Here is a 10,587-nt window from a genome sequence, read left to right as displayed (position 1 = left end):
GTATCTTTATTCCAAAGGGATTTGCATTCTTGCATTTTACCCACCTTATTACTTAACATAGGTTGAGTAAATATTAAGGTTAGATACTTTAACCCGGTTTCGAGGAAACTTACATTTTTAAAGGGTTATTATTATAAATTCTTAAATAGTCGCATTTTAAACCTTGAACTTTAATTATTTACATTTCTCAACATTTATTTTGTTTAAAGGCCTTCAAGACAACCTTTCTAAATTCAAGACTTCTTTTCTTTTTAGGCATTGTGCGTTAAACTCGTCGTTCCGACAAATCTCCAAATTATCATCTTTCAAGTTTACCACTTGAAGGTGAGTACTTCATACCCCATTTTCCATCTTTTATTTTGGGGGTGACATTTCATACTTATTCAACAAAATGCTTTATATTTGAATCTTAAACCACAAACGTAGTTGTATACTTTACCTAAATAATTGCTCGATTTGGTGTTCTATGCTTATATGCCTATGTGTTTATCGCTTTTGGTTGGTGGAACTATAAAATCCTAGACTATTTGGCATCCCCTTATAGCAAGGTGTCGTTAACGTAATGCAATTAACGATAACTATAAAATCCTAGACTATTTGGCATCCCCTTATAGCAAGGTGTCGTTAACGTAATGCAATTAACGATAACTATAAAATCCTAGACTATTTGGCATCCCCTTATAGCTAGGTGTCGCTAATGTGTTTAGCGATATCTATTTATCCAAATTACCACTTTTATTTATCGTTTCGTAAGCAAGTTTTGTGGCTATCTTTATTATATACTAATATGATTAAACTTATGAATTGCTCACCGACCTTTGTGTTGACAAACTTTATTTTATGAAATGTTGCAGATTTGCATCTTGGTTGATTTATGATTGTGAAGAAAATGACATTAAAAACCTTAGGATATTAGTAAAAATGAACAATATCAATTTGCCATATTTTGTGATATCTTGTTTATGGTTATTTTATGGATAATTGTTATGTGACATTTTCGATGTTGTAAAATGAAATGAGTTTATTAAATACTGTCACTTTAATTAGTGTCATGTGCTTATGGACAATCGTTACACCTCGGCATGTTCCGCCGCCTTTGGTCGGGGTGTGACAGTTCACTTATCAGCTACTTTGCATTTGCATGTATGTGAAAACCGTGAGCCATATGGAAAGAATTACGTGGAGTATTTGTGATTGCAATTTATAAGTTTGCACATAATATAGATAATATGTTGCAGTGATAAAAATATTTGAAAAAGGTTTTACTTGAGGAAGTACACGAAGAAACAAATCTTGTACACATTCTACAATAAAACCAAAAGATAGTATTATTTAATATCAAATGGAATGTAACTGTCTTACACACGTGGAAAAAACAAAGTGTATTTGATTAACACTATTTTTTGTGAGTAAACTACCACTTGGTTTATATATATATATATATATATATATATATATATATATATATATATATATATAATTGATTATTATATATTTAGGTTAAAATATTTAAGTAACATTGTTTATTAAACTTATAGACATTACTTAAAATTCAAAATAAAAAATAAAAATCTATAAATTTAACTTGGTTTGATTTTTAAAACTGATATCGAACTAAAAGTCATGTCTTTACAAAAAATAAATTAATTAATTAATTAAACTAAACAATTATTTTTTGCACTTACAAATAGTTCTTTGATTTACTTACACCCTTAAAATTTACCATATTATTTGCTTTAATCGACATAAGATCGTTTTAGTTAGCATGATATTGACGGCCCTAAAATTTACTATGTTACATGCTTTAACCAACACAAGATGCTCTTAGTTAGCATGACATTGATGAATGACCCTAAAATTACTTACTATGTTGCATGACCCTAAAATTTACTACGTTGCGTGCTTTAACTAGACATAAAATAAATGACTATGTTGCATATGACCCTAAAATTTACTATGATACGTGCTTTAACTGGACATAGAATCCTGTTAATTAGCATATTGATGAGCCTAAATAGAGGTGCACAAACCGGGTATTCTTAGGAACCAGAACCAGGTTTAGTCAACAAAAGTTAAAACCGGGTCCGGATAGGAACGGGTTCCGAGTATAGTCGGGTATTTGACCGGTTCATGTGAACGGCGCTTGCACATGGGTTAGTCGATCCTAAGAGACGGGGGAAGCCCGTCAGATAGCGTGTTTCACGCGAGCTTCGAAAGGGAATCGGGTCGGGTTAGACCATTGCATTGGGTAGGAGTTGCTTGAGTCGGGGTGGACAAGTAGTTGTTCGAGTAACACATGGGTTGGAGTTGCTTGAGTTGGAGTGGACAAGTACTAGTTCAAGTAACACATGGGTTGGATTTGCGTGAGTTGAGTTGGAATAGTTCAAGTAACACATGGGTTGGAGTAACACAAGGGTTGGAGTGTCCTCGGGTTTCAGTTAGAGTACAGCCGGGTATTGGTGGAACCCCAAATAGGCTGCCTAAAGTTACCATGTTGCATGATTTTACCCCAAATATAAGTCATTCTAAAAGTAACCAAAAAAAATTATAAAACTCATGAATAGAGATGATATGTTTATTATTGCAAGAACTAATCTATGTTTTTATAACTATTCCATTTTACAACAAGCATTAAACAAATCAAAACATTAATAAAGAATAGATAGATATATAGATTATTATTCATGTGGACTTGTAAGTTAATTTATCCAAGAATCCTTAATCCCTTAAATTCTCTCTACCAAACAAAAAATAAAAAAAAACAAGTAAATAATAATATTTGTATGATCAAACCAAAGGCCTCCTTTCTTCATCTTCATCTCTTCGATTTTCGTCTTTCATGAAGCCAACTCTTTCATCTTTGTGGCCGTTCTTGGACTCGGTTTGTTCTCGGGTATCATCTTCAAAATGATTCCCATAGATATCAGAATCAAACCCGTCCCGTGTTGCTCGGTCAATGGCTTTGTGAAGATCAAGTACGATAGCAGCAAAGTGACCGCCTTTCTTGCTGTTGTTATCTGTTATAGGTACAAGTTCAGAAGCACGGTTTAAACACGAGATGATATTAATGGAAAGTTAACGAAATCAAGAAAATGTACCATTGCAGTAGTGGCAGCTCCAAAGATGGCAATTAAGGAAAGAACCGAGACTTGACCGATAAATGTTGCCATTGCTTCAAAGACTAGCACACCATACACATAAGGATGCTGTATCCAACAAAACAAAATTTATCAAAATTATGAAATTTTGTAAGTTGCAAGTCTGTTTGACCAAAAGGTCAAATCTTGACTTTCAGGTCAAACTACATAGATTTCTCTAAATTTTCAAGATTTGTATAACAAATACAAATACTAGGATACCATAGACATAAGGATACTGTACCAACAAAACAAAAAATATGAAAAATGTAAACTTGCAAGTCTGTTTTACCAAAAAGGTCAAATCTTGACTTGCAGGTCAAACTAACAAGCTTTCTTTTAAATTTTCAAGATTTGTGAACAGTTACAATATGAACAAGAAAGTCTTGAAATTTTCAAGAGAAAACTTTAGTAAGTGGTTAAAATAATATTTAGAGAGTTGACCTTTTAAGGTCAAAAGTAACAAGTTTTGGAGTTCAAATTTAACACTCAAATCTTGACAAAAATCAAAAACCGAGTACGATAATGACATTGTACATATATAAAACTTAGCACAATGACAAAACAAAATTGATTTAATATATAATTTACATCTATTTCAGACTTGTAAAGCATTATGATTGACTCATTAAAGAACACAAACTTCACCTGAGAGCAAGAACTCCATGCTTTGAATAATTCCCCTGTCAAAAGCATTGGCGGAATCAAAAAAGGCAAACCGACAACGGTTGAGCAAAATAGCATCTCCATCTGCACAAGAAACCCAAGATTACCAAAATATATATATATATATAAAGTTTGACTTTTTACTACCAAGTCGAACTTACCTGTGTCGTATCGGGATTCGTGGTAAAAATAGCTTCTTGAAAATTGCCAAGAAACGAATCCATGATCAACGCACCAGAAACCATCACAACACCAAGAATGCTAAAATTTGGGGACGTGTTTGCATCCGCAAGAGTGAATAGTATCAAACCGACAACCAATAGTAACGCAGAAACGTACTCATGAGGAGGGTATTTTCGTCTTAAACCAGGTATAAACGCTCCCATGACCATCACCGGAAGAACCTGCCAAATTTTGGTTCAAAAACTTTAACCAAGAAAACGACATTGTAATCACAAACAATATGCAATCATTGAATAAACAAAATAAAGACTTTACCTTGGTGGATTTGAACATGAGTTGAGCAGGGTAATTAAGGAAAGCCAACGAGCCTTTGGTGAGACCGTGCGAACCCATAAGAACCGCCGAGAGCTTAACGTACGTCTTCCACGGGTTCACCATTTGTTTTGTGGTGAACCCTTGCAAATAAATTAAAGCAAGGTACACCCATCCTTGAATGAATGTAAAATACCAGCCATAACTACATAAAACAGATTTTGAAAAAAGAAGTCTAACATTTTAAGCAAATTTCATACTTTAAGGGCCCGTTCGTTTCACGGACTTTTTTTAAAGGATTTGGAATTGGAATTGGAATGGAATGTTTGAGAATCCCTTCATGTGTTTGGTTGGTTAATATGTATTGGAATTGGAATCTTCTTCATTCTCGGTTTTTTTTTTTTGAAGAACGAGGGCAAAGACGGAAACGTTTTAGTTTTTTTACATTTTTCGTTTTCGATTTATATTTTGAGTTATGATTTTTTTATTAATTTTTTTGAATTTCTTTTGAGGGATAAAAACCCCTCAAAAGAAATTCAAAAAAATTAATAAAAAAATCATAACTCAAAATATAAATCGAAAACGAAAAATGTAAAAAAACTAAAACGTTTCCGTCTTTGCCCTCGTTCTTCAAAAAAAAAAAACGACCCGAAACCCGTTTTGACCCTAACCCGTTCCGACTGAACCAAAACAACCCTTTTTTAGTTGACCCATTCCGACCCTAACCCGTTTCGACCCAACCCAACCCATTTGCCACCTCTAGTGATTAGGGTTAATAAAACAATCATTTATTTTCCATAACAATCCTTATAAAATAGGTGGGATTTTAAATCCTATGAAATGTGGGATTTGATGGGATTTAGTTTCCATTCCCATTCTTTCATTTAATGAAACGAACATATCAATTCATGGGATTTAAAATCTCATTCCTTAGAATTCCTTCCAAATCCTTGAACGAACAGGACCTAAAAAAATCTTAAATTCGAGATTTAATCCAAATAACTGACCTGAATTTGAGCCTATTATATACATATTCCTGAAAAAAAAATCAAGATTAATGTAATTCATTTGCATTATAATCATCACAGAAAGTAACCATGTTTGAGTTTTGAAGGTCAAAGGACATATTTTTCAACATTAAATGCCAATAATAATACTAATAATAATAATAAGTTAACATAGCATAGCATCAAGATTAAGCTAACAGATATAATAATACTACAAAAAAATTAAGTTAACAGATTTGAAGGTCAAAGGACATATTTTTCAACATTAAGCTAACAGATATAATAATACTACAAAAAAATTAAGTTAACAGATTTGAAGGTCAAAGGAGATAATTTTTTAACATTAAGCTAACAGATATAATAATACTACAAAAAAATTATGCAGAATATTTAGTCACGTAGCATCAAGTTTAAGACTTTGAATCTTTAAACTCAAGAAAGATTGTACCATACTTTAATTTAACTTGTACACCATTAAAGTACAAGATCAAAAGCACAAGGTAAAGCAACACATAACAGCTTTAAGTGGTATACAAAACAAGTTTAGTGACATACAAATTACATATAAATTCCTATTCTTTTCCTCTATAACACATAAATGCAACATAAATGCAACAAAGGCTTGTACTTTAAGCAGCAAAACTTGTGTTTTCCAGTTTCCACTGGATATACTATTTGTCTATGGCCCAATAATTAATCCCTAATGTGACCCACTGCAAATCTTGAAGTGGGATGTGGGGTTTGAATGTAAGTACTATACTAATAATATAAACATATAATAATAGATTATTAACATTTGTAAGGGTGTGGAATCTTCATACACCACCTTAGATCTTCACCCCCCCCCCCTATACAGTCCTATACGAGTCGTATAGGCCCTGAGTCGTGTCAGTTTGTATCAAGCCTATACGAGCTGTTGAAGGTCTATACAGGTCGTATAAGCTGCAAAAAAAATTTGTTTTTGTGTCCCCTTCATATATTTGTCAGTCATGTCTCGTGTGTGGCTTATACGTCCCGTATAAGACTATGGGAGTGGTGCATGAAGATCACAACCCGTAATTAAATTAATAATTAAAACTCAAAGAGAGATGTTGATGTTATCCAAAATTTTAACCAAACAAAACTTTGCAGTTTGCACGGATTAATCTTTGATACTAAATTGAGTTAAGAATGAACTTTATAAGTTGGGTGGGGCCCATTTAGGATTCATCAAAAGCTTCAAGGCAGTTAGGCAGTAATCAAGTACTTAAAGTCTTTTAATAAAAGATACAGATAAAAAGTATAAATATTAAGGAAAAAGTAAAAGATTAGGAAGAAAGAGTCAATAAAGCCTAAAAAATATCCAGTCAATTTGGACAAAGTATTGCATGTAATAAAAAAATTAATTAATTAATTAATTTTATTAGTTTTAGTTTCTACAAGAAAAATCCCAATTCTTAAAAAACTATATCAAATCAATCATGGGTTTATGCAGATCAAAACTGGGTTTCTAAAGAAACACCCAATTCTTAAAACATATCACCAAATCAAAGGTTTTTCAAGAAAACTAATTTCGTGAAAAATCTATAAAATTTAATCATGGGTTTTACAAAATAACACCAAACCCATGAATAATATTAAAAAACCAACATGGGTTTTACAAAATCTTGAAATAAAAACCAAAATTTATATGAAAAAAACCCAATTCTTGAAAAAAAAAATCATCAAATCAAACTGGGTTTTTCAAGAACACCAATTTCTTGAAAAAGCTCACAAATTTAACCATGGGTTATACAATTAACACCAAACCCATGAATAATATTTAAAACCCAACATGGGTTTTACAAATCTTGAAATAAAAATACAAAATTTGCATGAAAAAACCAAATTCTTGAAAAATACTGTCAAATCAAACAGGGCAAAAAGCTCACAAATTTAACCATGGGTTTTACAATTAACACCAAACCTAATAATATTAAAAACCCAACATGGGTTTTACAAATCTTGAAATAAAAACACAAAATTTACATGAAAGAAACCAAATTCTTGAAAAATACTGTCAGATCAAACAGGGTAAAAGGCTCACAAATTTAACCATGGGTTTTACAATTAACACCAAACCCATGAATAATATTAAAAACCCAACATGGGTTTAACAAATCTTGGAATAAAAATACAAAATTTACCTCACAAACACCATTAACAAGATAGCCAAAGAAGAACCCTGAAGAACATATGAGAAACTGCTGCCATTTTGGTCTATCAGAGAGACTAATCCCAAACAAAGATCGAGATCGTTCTTCATTGTTCTTCATTATTATTATTATTATTCAAAAAGTCTTGATTTTTATCAACCAATATGAAAGATTAATACTTCATACATTTGTGCATGCTGAGTTTATAGAGAGAAATAAATAATATATGGGTAAACAAACATGTAACAAAATAAATACACACAAAAAATATATAAAGGTTTTAATGTTTAGCTTTAGAGAGAGAAAGCTTGATGAGAGAGAAAGTATGGAAGTCTGGTTTTTGAAGAAGAGGTAGTGTGTGAAAGTGTGAATTAGCAGATTTTGACTATTTAAGATATTATTATTATTATTATTTTCTTTTGAGATATTTATTTCCTTTTTTAAAAATATTACTTCATAATTAGTTGTTACAGAAAAATAATTATAAGATATTTTCCTGATATAAATAGGGTTGCAAACGAGCCGAGCTATTCGAGATCGGCTCGTTAAAAAGCTCGATCAAGCCGAGCTTCGTCGAGCCTGATCCGAAGCTCGAGCCTAAAAGTAAGCTCATTTAATAAACGAGTCCAAGCTTCACTTATCGAGCTCGAGTCGGCTCGTGAGCCTAAACGAATCTGTTATTTATATAATTTTTTAAATATATATTTAATAATTATTAATTAATATATATAATGTTATAAAAAAATAGATAAAAATAACTAGATAATATTTATTATTTAAATACGTAAAATTATACTAGAAAAAAATATATAAAAATACTTATAATTATATAAAAATAATTAATAAATAGTAAACGAGCCGAGCTCGGGCTTGGTTCAGCTTGTTTGCACCCATATCTGTAAAGAACAATCTCACTCTAACGGAGTAACGTGTAAATCTAAATTTTAATTTTATTGTTTTGAAACAACTTATAGAATTTTGATCGAGATAAAAATCAGTCTTAATTGTTTATTACAAGAAGGCATGTATTTTTGTTTTCTTTTTTTGTTAAAGTGACTGTCATCTTTAACAATGGCTCTGGCAAAATGATTTGGATGAAAAAGACAACTTTCCATACATAGACGGAAGAGATTGTGATTATGAGAGGGAGAAGTAGGGCATGGCTGCGGCACACGTTGTAGAGTAGAGGGAGAACGGTTGAGCAATTTGTGATGGCACTGGACATGAGAAGACGGACTCTCACCATTGAAGACGGTCCTTGAAGCATATTTGGTAGAATTATCAATGTACATAATTATTGTCCAATTGGTTATAGCTCGAATTAATTTGTCTGTTTTTCTCTTTTTTCTATAATTTGTTCAATCGCAAATTTCAACGCCAATCCGTTACACATCTTCAAGAAGAGGGGGATGAGTCGCCTTTTGGGCGCTAGTGCGGTAACACCTGATAGGATAAGGATAAGGCCAAATACAACCAATTAAAATACCCTACTCACATGCTTATAAAAAATATGAAAAAGTATTTGTTCTTTGGTTAAACCAACACGGATGTTTAAAAACATAGTTGGTAAATATCTATCCGCTTACGTGATAGTGACGTGACGATATTCTCTTTTGTTAAACAACCTCATCCACCATACTTGTTCTTTTAGACTTTTAGTTAATGTCAAATTGTATTTAACATCATGAAATAGTAAAGTTGGCATCCAGTCATTAAAACACATTTAACAGATATTAAATAAATAATACAGAAATTCAGAAAATACAAACTTTCTTAATAAATTTTTAGTCATGATGTTATGGTTAAAGTCAGATAATATTTGATATCATGAAAAGTAAACTCATATCCTGTTATTAAAACTCATTTAATAAATATTAATTAAATTAAATAAATATATAGAAAATACAACTTTCATTAAGAAAAAGAAAGAGAGTAAGGGTCCCACACGGACTGAAGAAGCGTGGATCGACTTACTTGTATACGATCAACGTTCCTCGGGTACGAGTATGCTATATCACCGATGGTTTTCCGAGATACGAGTTCTTCCACCTACAAAACGAACAGCACCGTGAGCTTACCCCTCAGAAAGGGACAGAGGGGTCCTCTTTGGGGTAACCCTCCGGTGTTTGAAGCTCCATCAGTGAATAATCTCCAAACGTTTTCTTCATTATTGGCTTGCGGAGGGTCTACTTCGCGCTGAGCCTCTTCGACTTTTCCTTCAGGGATTTCTGCGATGAAATCAGCTAAGACTTGTCCCTTGATTGCTGGACGAGGCTTATAGGTGATCGTGTGCTCCCCTAATTCCAGCGCCCGTTTTGTCAGCCTTCCTGAGAGCGCGGGACGTCGCAAGACTTGCTGGATGTTGTAATCAGTCAGGACTTCAATAGGATGACCATTGAAATATCTGTGAAGCTTGCGCGACGCATGCGTTAGCGATAAAACTAACTTTTCTATGAAGGTGTAGCGCGTCTCAGGATCTGTCAGCACCCGACTTACATAATAAATTGGTGTTTGGATTCCCTTGCGATCCACCAATAATACTGCGCCAATGGCGCGCTCTCCTGCTGACAGGTACAACGTTAAAGTTTCACCAGGTAGTGGAGCTGTGAGCGTAGGCAGATTTATCAGACATTCTTTTATCTCACTGAAAGCTTGCTCGGCCTCAGGCGTCCACTTGAATTGGCTTTTCTTTAAGCAATTTCTCAATGTGTTAATGAATGGGGTAGATTTGCTTGCATGGTTTGCTAGGAACCTGTTAATTGATACCAATCTACCATTCAACTTTTGAACTTCCTTCATGGTGGATGGTGAGGGCATGCCGAGGATAGCCTCCACCTTCTCTGGGTTCACCTTGAAACCATCCTTGGTGACCATTACGCCGAGAAATTTCCCTTCTTCAACACCGAATGTGCATTTGCTCGGGTTGAGCTTCATGTTTACTTCCTTTAGGCGCCGAGGGGTTTCTTCGATGTCTTTGAGCATTTGTTTTTCCTCCCTGCTTTTAATCACCAAATCATCCACGTAGACTTCTAAGTTTTTTCCAATCTGCTCGTTGAAAATTGCATTCATGAGTCTTTGGTAAGTGGCTCCTGCATTCTTCAAACCAAA

The 10,587-nt window shown here is 33.2% G+C and overlaps 1 pseudogene across 1 annotated transcript; it reads right to left on the bottom strand.

Annotated features, from left to right (window-relative positions):
- Nucleotides 1–2,648: 2,648 nt before the first annotated feature.
- LOC143612430 (UDP-galactose/UDP-glucose transporter 4-like) lies at nucleotides 2,649–7,650 on the bottom strand (annotated as a pseudogene). The gene is made up of 7 exons (XR_013149941.1): nucleotides 7,471–7,650; nucleotides 5,306–5,334; nucleotides 4,302–4,503; nucleotides 3,965–4,207; nucleotides 3,786–3,887; nucleotides 3,099–3,206; nucleotides 2,649–3,017 (listed from the first exon to the last, which is right to left on the bottom strand). The product of XR_013149941.1 is annotated as a UDP-galactose/UDP-glucose transporter 4-like (transcript).
- Nucleotides 7,651–10,587: the final 2,937 nt, after the last annotated feature.

The sequence above is a fragment of the Bidens hawaiensis genome, unplaced genomic scaffold (assembly GCF_021521415.1).
Source record: "Bidens hawaiensis isolate Kalapana, Puna unplaced genomic scaffold, B.hawaiensis_p1.1 tig00002236_1, whole genome shotgun sequence".
NCBI classification, from domain to species: domain Eukaryota; kingdom Viridiplantae; phylum Streptophyta; class Magnoliopsida; order Asterales; family Asteraceae; genus Bidens; species Bidens hawaiensis.
The sequence above is the reverse complement of the archived record's forward strand: the minus strand, read 5'-3'. Positions and strand labels throughout refer to the sequence as shown.